Source organism: Macrotis lagotis, chromosome 2, assembly GCF_037893015.1.
Source record: "Macrotis lagotis isolate mMagLag1 chromosome 2, bilby.v1.9.chrom.fasta, whole genome shotgun sequence".
In the NCBI taxonomy this organism is placed as follows: Eukaryota; Metazoa; Chordata; class Mammalia; order Peramelemorphia; family Peramelidae; genus Macrotis; species Macrotis lagotis.
The window spans coordinates 71,334,298-71,350,634 of record NC_133659.1 but is presented as its reverse complement, the minus strand read 5'-3'; the positions used below and the strand labels follow the sequence as shown (position 1 = coordinate 71,350,634).

The 16,337-nt window shown below is 35.4% G+C and overlaps 1 pseudogene; it reads right to left on the bottom strand.

Annotated features, from left to right (window-relative positions):
• Window positions 1–11,976: 11,976 nt before the first annotated feature.
• On the bottom strand, window positions 11,977–15,736 carry LOC141511887 (H-2 class II histocompatibility antigen, E-S beta chain pseudogene; annotated as a pseudogene).
• Window positions 15,737–16,337: the final 601 nt, after the last annotated feature.

The window sequence follows — 16,337 nt, the reverse complement described above, 5'->3', positions numbered from 1 at the left end:
CAACTATGTCTTCCTGTACCTCCTTCAACTTCTCCTCTAAGAATTTGGATGCTATCCCATTTTTAAGGGAGAGTTTATCCCATTCACATTCAAAGTTATAATTACTAACTCTTTATTGCCCTCCAAGCTATCTTCCCTCTGTTTGTATTTTCTCCCTTTTTTCACCTTATCCATATTCCCTGGTATTTTGTTTCTGAATACCACCACCTTCCATATGTTTGCTCCCTATATCCAACACCCTCCCCTTTCTTTCCACTTTCCTTTTGCCCCTTCTTCCCTCCCTTCTTTCCATTAGTTTCCCCTTTTCCTCCCCTCCCCCTTTTCCCTTTTAATACTTGAAAGGTAAGATAAGTTTCTTAACTTAACTGAGTGTGTATATGTTAACTTTAAGCCAAATCTGATAAAAGTAAGCTTTGAGTGGTTTTCAACTCTTCCCTTCTTCCCCTCTATTGCAATAGGTCCTTTGTACCTCTTAATGTAATGAGATTTACCCTATTAAGTCTCCTCCATCCTCCTGTCTCCTTACTGTCCCCCTTTATAAGAAGGTATAGTTTTTAAATCATTCTATTTGAGTCACAGAAATATCATGTGTGTCCATCACTTCTGGCTAAGTATATTTTCTCTAATAGAGTTACAATTCTTGAGAGTTCTGAGAATCTTTCTCCCAGATGGGAATATAGCCAGTTTCATCTTATTGGATAGCAGCTTATTTTTACACTCTTTTTGTTTTAACCTTTTCATGTGTCTCTTGAATCTCCTGTCTGATGTCCAAATTAGCTCTGTCATTTTCATCAAGAAATGTTGGAAGTCTCCCATTGTGTTAAATGTTTACCTTTTTCCTCTAGAAGAGAAGGTGCAATTTTGTCAGTGGATTTTTGGCTGCATTCCAATCTTCCTTGTGCTTTGGAATATCTAATTCCAGGCCCTTTGATCCCTTAATGTTGATGCAGCCAGATACTGAATAATTCTTACTGTGGCTCCTTGGTATTTAAATTATTTCTTTCTGGCTGCTTTCAGTATTTTCTCTTTTACTTGATAATATTGGAATTTCATCACACTATCCCTTGATGTTTTGATTTTAGGTTCTCTTTTCAGAGGAGAGCAATGTCTTCTGTCAATAAATATTTTGCCCTCTGGTTCCAAGCTATTATGGCAGGTTTTTTTCTCTTTAGTATTTTCAGGAAGCCCAATAATTCTTAGTTTGTCTCTTCTTGATCTATTATCGAGGGCATTGTTTTTGCTGATGAGGTATTTTACATTTTCTTCTATTTTTTTGATCTTTTGCTATTGTTTAACAGAATCTTTTTGTCTCATGAAGTCATAAGTTTCCATAGATTCCATTCTTTTTTTAGAGAAGAATTTTCTTTATTTACCTTTTGCAACTCCTTTTCCAATTGGTCAATTCTATTTTTGAAGGAGTTTTCCATTTGCCCAAGTTTTGAGAGAATTAATTTCTTTTTGCATTTGCCCAATTGAGGATTTGAGAGAATTGTTTTCATTTTGTATTTGTCCAATTGCATTTTTGAATTATTTGTTTGCTTTTTATGAGATATTAGTTTTCTCTTGCAAGGTGTTAATTTTCTCTTGAGTTTCTTTTCCCAATTTTTCCAATTGTTTTTTAAACTCTTTCCTGATTTCTTCAAGGAATTCAATTTCCTTGAAATTTCCTTCTAATTCATAGTCTCCTCAGAAGTTCTATATATCTCTGGGTTAGGATCTGTGACTTCAAAATAATAATCAATGGGCCCCCTTTTCTTGTGGCCTTTCTTTATTTTGGGGAGGATTTTGTGTCAGAGAAGGGGCTGGATCTGAGGTTTGCTTTTGAAAACCCTGGAGACTTTTTTCATTTGGCTAAGTAACACCAAGTGGGCCAGTCAGTAAGGGGTGCTGATTGCTTTCTCTGGAGTGTTTGAGGCCCTCTCCCTAGGCCTGGAGGTAGTGACAGGCAGTAGCAGGGTCTGAATTATCCTTGAACAATGTAGGCTGGGTCCTGGGGGAAGTGGTTAAGCCTGAGCAGGTGTGGAGGAGGCTGTTACTTTTGCTCTGGGAAGAGGGCTCTCCTAAAAGTATCAAACTCCGTGCCCCTGAGCCCAGCAGGTCAATGTCCAGCTGTGCTCTGCAACTCTGTGCTGGAAGTTGCCCTGAAGCCCTGGCCAAGAATCATTGGACTCCCATTCCTGCAGCCAAAGATTCCATGGCTAAAGTTGGTCTGCAGACCTGCCACTCACCAAAGCCTCCACGGCTAAGCCTGGTCCTCTGGCTTTACCCTGCCTCCTGCTGGCTCTCTCTTCCCGGTTCACCCATGGTCCCTTTAAACAGATCTTTTGGTACGTGTTCTTCTCCTTGCTTCTCTTTCTGGGTTTTGGTGATTGAATTTCTGTTAAGAGGTTTCTTTTATCTTATATTTAATGGGAAATCAGGAGACCTTAGCACAGTACCTGTCTTCTCTCTGCAATCTTGGCTGGAAATCTAATGACTCCATTTTAAAATACTAGACAGTAGACTTAATATATATATATATATATACTTTCATCTTATGATAGAGTCATTGACTAAACAATGACTACAATAAATAACAAAGGGCTGATCCCATGCAGGTTAATTATTAGAAAGAATTCCAAAGGATAAAAATCAAAGAAAGTATTTATCAAAATTGAGGTATCACAAGTGAAGTTTGCTTAACCACAAAGAGGAAATATGGATGTATAAATAATGGTCGGATAAAAGAAAATATCATAGATATAATAAATAGCATTGTTAAAGAGAATGAATACTTCCTACCTGTGTGACACTGAAGAAGTCACTTAACCCTGTCTGCCTCAGTTCCTCATCTGTAAAATGAGCTGGAGAAGGAAATGATGAGTCACTTCAGTATCTTTAGCAAAAAATTCCAAAATGGGATCATTAAGATTCAGACATAACTGAAACCACTGAACAATAAAAATAGAAAGACTTTAATTAAATAATATACTATATTTTGTGAAATATAGCTTAAGATGTCTTCAAGGGAAAATATCACTGAACATATTGACAGAAGACAAAAATATAGGCTAAAACTATGAATCTAAAAACTTCCTCAAAAAGAAAAAAAACTCACATTGATTTCAATTCAATTTTAAGAGTTAAATACATGAGAAAGCAAAACAACTTCTAATTTTGCAATAAATATAAAGTTATTTTATTTCAAAGGAATAGCAAATAACTATTTTGAAGTGACAAAAATATAATTGTTATCAAGATAAAATGAGAAAGCAGAGTTCAAAAATAGAGAGGAAATAACATTGACAGCAACTTTTAATTCAATCATATTTTAACAAAGCTGAATTTTAAATGAATGAATATCTATCTAAAACTAAAATACACAAATGTATAAAATAAGAGATTCAAAATCTAAACATCTTAATCTTAGAAATGTTGAACAATTAACATATCAACTCTATACTTCCCCAAATTGTCCAGCAATATTTACCTGGATTTGAATTTTCAAATGTTTAAAAACAAGTCATCTTTATACTATTTAAATTGTTTTTTTAATGAAGATAACAATCTATAAATAATTGTTCCATGAAATAAATGAGATTCTGAAGAATTCCAAATCAATGCAAAATAAAGCAGAAAATGAGACCTTACATTCATGCCCATGGAATTTCTTCTCTTTTTTTAATTAAATTCATTATTCTAGTCTTGCAAGAACTCTTTTGATCCAAACATTGCCCTTCAATGCATTGCCTCTCTCTATTTTCATAGTATCTATAAACTTGGTAAGTGTTCTATTAATGTCTTTATGTAAGTTACTAACAAAAATGTTAAATAATACAAGTCCAAGACTAGAACCCTTGAACACTCCAGTATAATCTTCCCACTAGGTGTATATTGAACATTATTAACTGTACATTGTTCCCAAATAACCAGTCAGATCCAACTACCTCAATGAATTATTTTCTGGCTCATCGTGGTAGGATAATGAAGGACTGACTCTCTAGCTCAGTCCTTATAAGTATGTACAGTGTTTTTGAGACAATTTCTCATGTGAAAGAAGCTGGGGGATCAGATTCTAGGAGAATTATCATAATGTTTAATATGTGTCTTGAAGAAACTTGGGAGCATGTACAGATAGTCTATAACTGGTTCGAGTTTACTTTCCATAATTAGGAAGAGGAAGTAGAACTAGGAATGCATCAAGAAAGTGCTATTCAGTCTATTCCCCATTTCTCTTTGTCTCAACCATTTCTGCCCTTAGTATTCTGATGAAACAATGGAGGCAATATGGTAAAGGGAGAGGCCTTGAGTTCTCAACAGCCCAGGCCAACATGTAGTCCATAAAATGGCCTCAATTATGCCTTGATACTAGTTCTTTTGTTTAGCATGGGGAAGATTAATCTAGAGGTTACAACTTTGTGATTTTCAAATTTGTGATTACAAACCTTGTGATTTTCAAAAGGTCAGGATAGGGAGTCATCCAAAGTCCAAGAGTGGAGTCCACACCACTTTTTGCAGAATCAGTATCCTGAGATACAGTAAGTAACTATTGATTTTTTTTGGATCCAGCCCAATAATAGTTTGCATGAGGACTTATTTAGCTGAATGTAATATAGTAAACTTAATACTGTATAATGCATTAAGATGGTGCTCACTCTTCCCAGAGATCAAACTTGGTTATGGTTCCCCTGAAAGAAGGGACTGTGCTTTCATGCTTGATATATTTTGACACTGATTGATATTTTATAGTTGTATAGAAATGGAGTCTTAGCAGCTGGAAAGGGGGCTCAGTCAAGTGGCTTTAGGGAAAGACTGCAAATTCTCAGGTGTCTTCTAGAAAATTGAAGGAAAGATGTCACCAGTCTAGTTCTGGAACTGTATTTTCAACATATATTTACTTCATTAACAAGCATAACATATAAGATTTTATCATATATTTTGCTAATGTAATCTAGAGTATTCTAATCTAGCAGGCTAGCAATCATGTCAAAAAAAAAAGAAAATTAGCTTAGGAAGGTACTTGATCTAGAATTTTGCTAGAAATTAAAGGGAAGGTCATTAGTCTCTAGTTTTAAAATTCCTTTTTTCTTCTCATTTTAGAAATCCTGTACAGCATATGCCCTTTTCCAATCTTGTACCCTCTCTCCTGGTCTTCTTGAGCTAATAAAGTTCACTGACCTCTGGCTAAGCAAAAACCTGTAAGAGGTTGAATTTTTTTTTTGAGTTACATTGCATGAACCTTGTGACTTAAACTTATTAAGAATCACCAAAAGGGCAGTTAGGTGGTGCAGTGCATAGAGCACTAACCCCAGAGTTAGGAGGACTTGAGTTCAAATCTAACCTCAGACTCCTACTATTTACCTATTTGACCTTGGACAAATCATTTAACTCCTTAATTCCTTTGCTTTACAACCCCCCCCTCCAAAAAAGAGTTACTAAATGTTTTCTTACTGTTTCCTTAATTAGCTTAGGCATCAATATACTTTTTAGGTATCTTTCTCCATCCTTTCTACTTCAGAGATTTAGCTGACTCTTCCTTCTCTGTTGCATTATCCTATTCACTCCAAGTAGTGGTACTAGCCCTTTTCTGCTAGCCCTCATCCAATGCAGTTTAACAATAACAATATCAACAGCAACAAGAAGTTTTTTCTGTTTGCTTTAGTATGCCTTGACAGTCACTGTTCATTTCAAACTTAGTACTCCTGATACTGCCATGCTTTTATATTAATCTTCTACTATCTTCTATTGTTTCCATCATATAAAGATAATGAAAGATTATATATATATATACATATATATATATATATATATATATATATCTTTTTAAAAATTCTAAGTTGTTTGGTGACTTCTTTCTAATTCTCAAATTGTTCTTGATGAAAAGATTTTCATTTTCTTCCTCATTAGAAATGGGTGCTTTGTGTATCTTCAGAAATTCATTATCTAGTGCTTTGCAATCCTGAGTTTATTTTACCTGCAGAATTTTAGTCAATGGGATCCTATATATCTTTCTCTTGATTTTAGGAATTCTCTCCTAAAATCTAGAATGCATGTTGGACCATTTCAGTTTTTCTCTCCTCTCTCAATTATTCTAAAATGACATGGATAATTCTCTAAAATATTTTCATTACTGTTACTTCAGGACCAGTTCCCTGATTTTGGCTAAATATCAGATCCAGGATGGAGGTCCTCCTAGTTAATTCCTTCAATTTTTGAAGGATAAAATAATCATTAATGGCAGACAATAAACTATTAAATGCACCACTTGAAATAGTGTAAGACTGCCAGTAAATGTTCAGAAAATTAAATTCTTTTGGCATCATTATATTTTGCTCCTATACTGTGCTTTTAATCTCCTAAACTAATTTAATTCTTTATTCTGTTTCAGTGATTTATCAAGAAATGAACATTTATTAAGAACCCACTATGTTCCAAGCTTTACAATAAGGATTTCCACACAAATTTTATCTCACTTGATGCTCACAATTTGAAACATTAGGTAAACCTATTTTCCCCACTTTTATAGTTGAGGAAACTGGGGCAAACAGAGGTTGAAGGACTTGAACATGGGCACACAACTATTGTCAAAGGTTAGATTTAAACTCACCTCTTTGTGACTTTAGGTCCAGTGTTCTATCCACCACTAATTATGGATAGAGCACCAAACCTGAAGTCAGGAGGACCTGAGTTCAAATATGATCTCATACATTTGATACTTACTAGTTGTGCAAGTCACTTAACTGATTTTCTTGCATCCATGGTCATCTCTAGTCAAACTGGTTCACTTCTGGACTCTCGATCCAGTTGGTTCTGGAGGAGAAAGTGAAATATGTGACTTAGTAGAGCATCTCTTCATAAATCCAGTTCACATACTTGTCATAGCATTACCTCCTTTGTCATGATCTTCTTCAAAAATGAGAGACAAACATCATATCATTATCTACTGTGTCACTAAACTGCCTATTATATATATATATATATCTCAATAGCAATAATTATTCTAATTCAATGCTAAATACTCCTCATAAGTCTCAAATAAATATAAAGACTACTAAATATCCTACATAAGGGTTTCAATGCACCACCCACTGAGTTAGTTTTAAATGTAATGTTATCTCTAGATTTTTGTACTTTAAAATTATTTTGATCAATATTTCTCAATTGCATTTTAATCTTATTCTGGCCACATTTGTATGTATATTTTTCACCTCTGCTCTCCATCAAGTTTTCCCTTCTGATTTCTAAATTTTCTTACCTGAGCTTGTCTTCACATTATAAATTATTTTGCTTCATATTTTATGTAGTCCATCTATTTTAAATAACTATATTCTTAAAGAACTATATTCTTCTCTTATTCTTAGACTATATTAGAAGATTATGTCATTTACAATTGTAGATAGAAGATGGACATGAGATGGAAGAGATGACTAAAAAGAAATAATTTTATTTATTGAAAATCTAAAACATTTTGCACAAAAAATCAATGCACTTAAAATAAGAACAAATAAAGATTTTCAAAAAATCTTTTCATAAAAAACATGTTTATGAGGTTTCTCTTTCCCCTTCCAGCCTATTTTATCCTCTTTTCTTTCTTTTTTTTTGTTTTTGTATTTTTATTTTTATAGGTTTTTGCAAGGCAAATGAGGTTAAGTGGCTTGCCAAGGCCACACAGCTAGGTAATTATTAAGTGTCTAAGACCAGATTTGAACCCAGGTACTCCTGACTCCAGGGCCGGTGCTTTATCCACTACGCCACCTAGCAGCCCCCTTTCTTTTTTTTTTTTAAACAAACAGTTCCAACCTGGTTGATAAATGATGATCTCTAGTAAATTAATATGTCTAGTTCTGTTTCTCAGGCTCTAAATGCCTCACAGATACTAGTAACTTTCCCCTATGGCAGAGCAGAGCAAATTCATCCCCTTCTTTGTCCTGTGAATAAACCAAAGGTATTATTATTTAAAAAAAATCTTTTCATTAAATATTTCTGGAAAATATGATAGCTAAAATCTATAAGGAATTTGTATAAATATACAAAATTAATAGTCATTTCACTTCAATAATATCCTAGGTAAATTTGTTCTGGAGGGGGAGTCATAATACTTCTTTCACTTCCTTTGAAGTTAAATCCTCTACCTATTCTAGATAATACTCCCTATTTTATATTAGTCTCTAGATGCTTCTCCCTTTTTCCTCAAATATTAAGCACCTGACTTGTAGATTTTCCTTTCCAACTCCTGCCCTTAACACTATAGGACTTCAACATTTAAAGTTTCTAAATTCTCAAATACTTGTTTTCTTTAAATCTTATAATTTACTTCTTCACTCCAATTCAACCACATGAAGGAATGGTTATACAGTGACTCTCATCACTATACTGTGTTTCATTTTCCTATTTAATAATGGTGGTTTCTCTATCTGGTCATAATCTTCTAGCATGTTATTTCTCCTTATGCTTCACTACTGCTGGCAAAAAATATATCAAAATTCCAGTTCTTCCACCCATTGGTATTGCTCCAAGCCATTATAGCTGCTTGGAATCTACTTTCCTCCCCTCCAACTGTGACCCATATTTAGCCCATTCAGCTGTGTCCTCTACTCTTCTAATCCCTTGTCATCTAATTCAAACTAGTTCAGGACTTCTAGCTTTTAATTTTCCCTAATTGATTCTTTATCTTACTTCTGACAAAGCTTTTTCTAATTTTTTTCTTTCCTTTTCAAAATTCTCACACATCCACCTCCCACTTCTCACATAGTTGAGGAACTCAATTAATTTACTAAGAAAATTAAGGTCATTTGTTTTGAGTTTCCTCTTTTACCTATATATTTATCTCAAAATCTCTAGGAATTATTTTCCACATCCGCTTCCTTTCCCAAATTGACAATGTGGTAGTAAATTTTCCTACTTGTCAAGGGCAATATTATTACATGCACCCTTGATATCATCTCCCTTTGTTCTCTGTAGCACACTACGAACTCAAACATTCATATTCCTAATCTTCAACCCCTCTTATTTACTGCTCTTTTCATTCTTCCTTTAAACTTGCCTAACTCTTAATAGTCTTACCTACACCCTATCATTCTTTTTTTATTTTAGGTTTTTTGAAAGGCAAATAGGGTTAAGTGGCTTGCCCAAGGCCACACAGCTAGGTAATCATTAAGTGTCTGAGACCGGATTTGAACCCAGGTACTCCTGACTCCAGGGCCAGTCCTTTATCCACTGAGCCACCTAGCCACCCCTCACCCTATCATTCTTTCATGCTTTCATCTGTCCTTCCTTTCCTTAATCAAATTCTTAATTGAACCTATGTATACTCACTACCTACACTTTTTCTCCTCACTCATCCCTCAATTCTTTGTAATATGGCTTCCAACCTCATCACACAACTGAAATTAATCTCTTCAAAATTTTAATTACCGAATTCATTGCCAAATGTTATTTTTGACTTCCATAATAAATATTCTCCAGGTTCTCTTCCTACTTGTAGAACCTCTCCTTCTCAGTCTTCTTCATTACTTCTTCATTCAAATAAATTATATAATCAAGGCTGTCCATCCTCTTTTTTTATATTCTTCCTTGATCTGGAGAACCTTATCACTTCTCATGGGTTAAATTAATATTTTTTCCCTATCTATACAGGCAGAGCTCTTCCTTGTTGTATACAAACAAGGTAGAGTAATAACTTTAAAAAATGAAGTATTGCAGTTAGATTGTGTTTGTGTTTAAAGTATGATATATAATCTTCATCTAGGAAATGCCTCCCCGCCAATTTCACTAATATGAGCTTTAATGATAAAGATCTTTTCAACTGTTTGAAAAAATAATAAATATATTACATACATGTTTACATATAAACACAATTCCATGAATATATAATGAATAATCATTTAAATTTTGCTCATGGAAATATTGTATATACACATTTGTACCCACACATGTATGTATGAATGCATATATGTACAGATGTTTGTATCTATATGCAAATATACACTTACAAAATATACCTATGTAACATACATTAGATTTTTTAGCTCTTGTCAGAAGGCCAAATGATTTCTAAATTTGGGGACATGGAAGGAGGAAAAAAGGGTATGATCCCAAGGCATCTATGATCAACCAATTTCAAGGTAGGAAAATGGGTCACATCTCACTTCCTCTGGTCTCATACCTAATAGTAGGCTTACACACCATCTCTAACCTTTGATACTTTATAACTATTCATATTTTCACCATTCCAATTTAGTCTCTTATCATCTTTTCCTGAACCATTGTAATATTCTCCTAATTGTTTTCCCTATATAAATTCTCTCCTAAATTAATCTGAAGTAATAAAATTAATTGTATCTTTTTAAATTGATTGTTTATAGTTAATTGATTTTGTCCTAAAACTGCCTATGTCATGATTCTTTGTCTCTGAACTTAGTTCAGAAATTCAGTGTCATGAGTAAAGTTTAGAAATCCAGTTCTCTACATAATCATCAGTTTTTTTTTCTTGTGTCAAGGAAATCTGCTGCCTTTGAAGAAGGCAGGTGAACATCATGGAATCTGATCTAGTATCTTTATACCACAAAGTTATTCTCCAAGACTATTTGGTTTGTTTTCCAAAGAGGTCTGGTCCTTTATCTCTAATCTTACAGGTGGATTCTAAGAATGAATATGCATTAGCCACAGGAGGGAAGAAGGAAATTGTTGTTAGTCCCTCATTTCCAGTTTTTAATCAATTATTTTGTGCCTATTCCCATGAAGATATATGCTCTGTAATCAAATGCATTGTTTTCTTTATCTTCCCATATTTGTTCTTTGTTCTCTCATACTATTTCTAAACTGTATAAAGGGGAAATAAACCTTCATGGTCTATGGCCACCAAGAGTAGTCATTGACACAATTTATTGCTTACTTCTAGCCTAATAAATTGAGCATGCTCTATTGTCTCTCAGTTTACCTTAATTTTCAAATATAACAAATCCATCAACTTCACAGCTGCCAAAGTGATTTTCCTAAATCTGTTCATGTTGCTCACTTTCTCAACAAATTTCAGTGACTCCCTGTTGACTCTTAGATCCAGTATTATTTCATCTTTGTCACATCTGTTAAAACTTACTATTTTTGTGTAATTTTTATAACAAATATAATATAGATTCATGGATATAACATACATAATTAAATATGCATGTATTAAAAAGGTATGTCCTCTTTTTTAATGATCGGGTGGGTAATAAATTTTAAGGACTTCATAAAAAATTTTAGAGGCGACATAGGTTGGTGATGAAAGTTATCATTTTCCCCATTTTATAGATATAGAAAAGGAGACTTTTGAAAATTATATAACTTGCCCTTGAGTCATAGAACATGTTTTATTACTAAAATTTTTATTTTTTTCTAAAAGGCACATGTTAGTCAAGCACAGGCTACAGCAAATGATCAGAGAAGAGCTCAGCAGAAGTGATAGAAGGAAAGTCATCAGAGAAAGGGACAAATAGAAGGAGGTGCATCCTGACATAGAGAAAACTGAGATTCCAGGGCAGACAGCCTGTGAGGGACAAAGGTATCTATGCAATATCAAAAAATGTGGAGGAAAGCTAGTCATATGCTGTGGACAAGATGAAAAGGTGTGGATGGATCGCAATCTTTATCTCTGGATACATTTCACTTTTCGACAGATTCTACAAATCCCAAGTATTGAAGTTTCCTTCCTCTACTCCCCTCACTTTATCTCCATGTTACGAAGTTGTCTTGTTTATTGGGGTAAAGACTCAAGGGACAAAAATGTATAAAACTCAGGTGCAGAAACAAAAGAGGGTGCAGGGGATCTTTGAAGCTTTTCTGGGGAAATGTCAAAGTCTAGACAGAGTCGAAGGAACAAGACAGGAACTATTTCAGGAAGGGGTCAGGCAGGGCTAAACTCCTAGAGATCTGGGCACAGGCAGAGGCCTCCAAATGTAGGAGGGAGTTTGAGATGGGGGAGCGGGGGCACAGTTCCAAGGGACATAGCCTCACGGATCAACTGAGGAGTCCTGTTAGTTGTGAACCTCAGATTTCCTTTCTGACTCCTCTCCTGCACAATGAGGCCAACCCCCAAGAAGATCAGCCCCAGCACCAGGCCCCAGACTCCATCCAGTATCTTACTCTAGGCAGATTAGATTGTGCTTTCCTGTCCAAGATGATAGTTTTCATAAGGATGGAGTGCTCCACATGGCAGGTGTCGACATCTCCAGGCTTGGGGTGTGGGGGTGGGGGGTAATTTCCAGCATCACCAGGATCTGGTAGGTCCAGTCTCCATTGCTGAGCACGCTGTGGACACAACCCTAACTGTCTCCTCCTGTCCATTCAGGGGCTGTCTGACCTCAAGATCCCCAGAATAGAAAGCAGTGACAGAGCAGACAAGCAGGTTGTGGCATCCTATGGTTGCCAGCTTGGATGGAACCACAACCACCTTGGCTTCCACACTCCTGCACATTAAGAAGGGCTCACATATCTTGTAGTCGGGGCTGCACCCAGTATCCGCCAAAGTCCGGAGGCACTCCATGGAGCCCTTCTGGCTGTTCCAAATCTCAGCAATCTCCTGCCCCAGCTCGGTCACTGCCACTCGGTACTCCCCCAAGTCATTATCGAAGAGCAAAAACTCCTCCCCGTTATGGATGTGTCTCACCACAAGGCACACGTGTTGTGTCCCCTTCACGAAGCAACACTCACCTTCCAACTTCTCCGAGAGGTGCAGTTGGAGAAGGGGAGCTTCCAGGGGCGGGTCAGTGTTAAAGAACACCCCCTCGAATAGAAGCTGGTCAACCCCAGGCTCCCCTTCCTGCTCCTGCTCAGCCCTCTGAGATACAGAGACAGGTAGTAACTTCCCCTAATTCACACCGCAAATCTGGAATGGAGACAGGACTAGAACTCAGACCTCTGCTGTCTCTCTGCTGCATCACAGCTGTCTCTCAACTACCCCCAGCAAACACTCCCAGGATATTTTAACAAGCTCTCAAGTTCTTCGCCCCCCACCCCAATTCACCCTCTCTCAAATACTATCCCTCCAATGCATCTTTGAGTCATAGAATTTCTTGTGAAGAATTATAAATTTGAACTCAAAGCCTTGGATTCTAAGACCAGAACTCTTTTCACCATATCAGGTAACTTCCTAGGGTTAAGGACAACATTTCCAATTTTCTGTTATGGTTCTGCCTTATCTCTCTGTGGTATGATTTATTTCAAGTTCCAAAACCTATAGGTTGGATTTTTTTTTGCATGGATTAGAGAGGGTGTCAAATGATTCAAACTCCTTAGGTGGTGTTTGGAATCAGTGTATTGGCCTTTTGAATGCCAACCTAAGTTATAAGTCTCTTCCCTGGATTTATACAAATCACACATGAGCGTCAGGTGTTATTAACAGGGGAAACAACTTTTTAATGAAATATGCTCTTTAACTTCTTTTTATATTTGGTAATATCCCCAACTCTTTATCCAAATGAAGCATAAAGCACTTACAACTGTGTTTTGCCATTGCACTGACCGAGGAATATATTCATTTGCAGTAACACGGGATTCAATGGAGTGGAAAATAAGCTCTGAAAATTGCTCTTGCCATGAAATTGTATCAATAAATAGGAAAAACCCATTTAGATTTCTCTGGCCAATCTCCCCTGTGTGACGAAAATGAATGTGGCTGGATGTTGGAGGTAAAGGAAGCAAGAGGTGCCTGAGCCTAGAGCTAGCACTAGAGGTCCTGACCAGAGTGACTAATTTCAAAAACACAGATGGAAAGGAGAAGTGGGGAAAAGAAGGCAATGGAAAACAAGGGACTAAGAGGGTATAAGTGAAAATCTGGGAGCCATCTACCACTTTCTTCTATTACTTTTATTTAATCTGTAGACTGAATGAAACCCTTCTCCCAAACTATATAAGAAATTAAAGAGGCAAAGGAAAAAAAAAAAAAAATATATATATATATATATATATATATATATATATATATAGAGAGAGAGAGAGAGAGAGTTATTTTACTAAGTGGAAGTGGGGAAAGGTAGTTGTCTGCAGATTTGAACATTTATTTCATATTCTTATCATTAAATTCTATCAAATAACCCAAAAATGCATTAGTATTTTGTCTTTTTTCATATCAATATGTTCATTAATGACATAAGTTCAAATGTAAAATAGGTATGCTTGAAAAAAAAGATATGCTTAATATTGCAAATGTTAGGAAAATAACCTTTATAATGACTTATATAAAGTTTGAGGTTGAGTTTACTAAAGAAAATAAATTTCATAATTGATATATTAATTTTTTTGAGAATTACTTTCCAGATATGGCATCAGGATCATTATGATGTACTAGAAAGAACTGTGTCTGCAGGCTTGAAGTCTAGTTCTAGTTTTTTCACTAATTAGTCATGTGATCTTGGAGAATTGCTTACATTTTATGGGTTTTAGTTTCCTCAGTTGCATTAATAGAAACATAGTATCCAGAAAGAGATAAGTACAACATTCTCCTGTTCCATGACATATTCTGCCTGAGTCAACTTGAAAATCATTAAAAACTGAAATGAGCCCCCAAAAGGACCACCAGAGTGTCAAGATGACTTTCAGTTACATATCTACTCTATATAAGACCATGCATTAATAACACCAGATGAGAAATTATAACATTTTTATTTTTACACAGTGGATAATTTAATAAGAATATGTAAAAATAATATTACATGTGTTATGAGTGTTTAAAATAAAAATTTGCTTTATTAAATCAATTGCTTTAAAAACAATTAACAAATAAATACAATGAGATCTTGTAATCACTGTATATTTCAGTCATTTGGGTGATAATAAAGATGTGATCTACTGTGGAATATCTCTTGGATTCTTGGCTCAGTAAAAAGGCAGATGAAATTCAGTTTTATAACGATAGGAACATTCCAAAATACTTTTATGATGCCTTGAAGGCTATTTAGAGGCCAAAGACCTAGAATGCATCTCAAATACTCATCAATGATGAAGCAACATTAATTAGTAATATTGGCATGATCCTGAAAAGATAGGCTGTACACTTCCATAGTGTTCTTAACAATCATCAATCAATGATTCAACCATTGACCATATGCTTCCAGTTCAAGTCAATCCCTCTTTAGCCAAATTTTCACCTTAAGAAGAATTTTGAATGACCTTAGGCTCCATTCATATGGCAAAGTTCCTGGAGCTAATTCTATTCCAGCTGATATATGCAAGGCAAGTTGTCCATTGCTCATACAAAAACTGATAGAAATGTTTTGGGTTACAAGGGAAGAGAATATTATACCCAGGAGTTTAAGGATGCCTCCATTGTCCATCTCTATAAAGGTAAAGGAGATAGGTTGTCCTGTGACAATCATAGGACAGTCTATCTCTCTCTGAAACATTGTTAGCAAGATTCTAGCTAGAGTACTTTTTAAAAGAATGATCCTAACCTGAGAGCTTTAGAAAGTGTAGAAGAATGGTCCTTATGGTGTTTGCTGCCTGACAACTCTGGAAGAAATCCTAGGATCAGCTCTGTACACAATATTTATCAATCTGACAAGGCTGTTGATACTGTTAGTCAAGCACTTGTGAAAAATTATGTCAAAACTTCATTTTCTGCAGATGTTCATCAATATTGTGCATCAATTTCATAATGGCATACCTGCCCAGGTTCTGTATAATGGACTCTCATGTTTTCCCAATCACAAATGAAATGAAGGAAAACTATGTGCTTGTTCCAATTATGTTTTAGCTTGATGCTTTCAGCAATCTCCAACATCTCCAACAAGGACAAAAATAATCAATGTCAGCTACCAAACTGATGACAAATTATTTAACTTGAAAATGCTACAGGTCAAGACTAAAGTGGAGGGTGAGTTGGTGCATGTTTTTTTCCTTCAAAGAGGATTGGTACACTATCTAGGCTCTCAGATTGAGATGCAGTATTATGTAATAATTCTTTGATACTTCAGCTAACTTTGATCTAATTATTAATACCAAGAAAACACAAGTTTTCTAACAGTCATTACCACCATCCGTATATGGATCCATTGGTTATAGCAAATAGAGGAATTTTGAATGCTGTGGATAAGGTCACTTACCTTAACAGTATACTTTCCATGGATGTACACATAGATAATTAGTTTAAGAAATACATTTCCAGAGCTATTTCAGTGTTTAGGAGACTCCAAAGGAAAGGTTGGGAGAGAAATTATTAGACTGCCTACCAAACTGAAGGTCTACAGAACTGTTGTTTTTTTTTGTGCTGACCTTATTGTTGCATGTCTATGAAAATCTGAACAGACACTAGAATCATGCCAGGCAATGGAATTGTTTCCCATTTAACTTGTCTTAGGAAAATTCTGAAGATCACTAGGCAA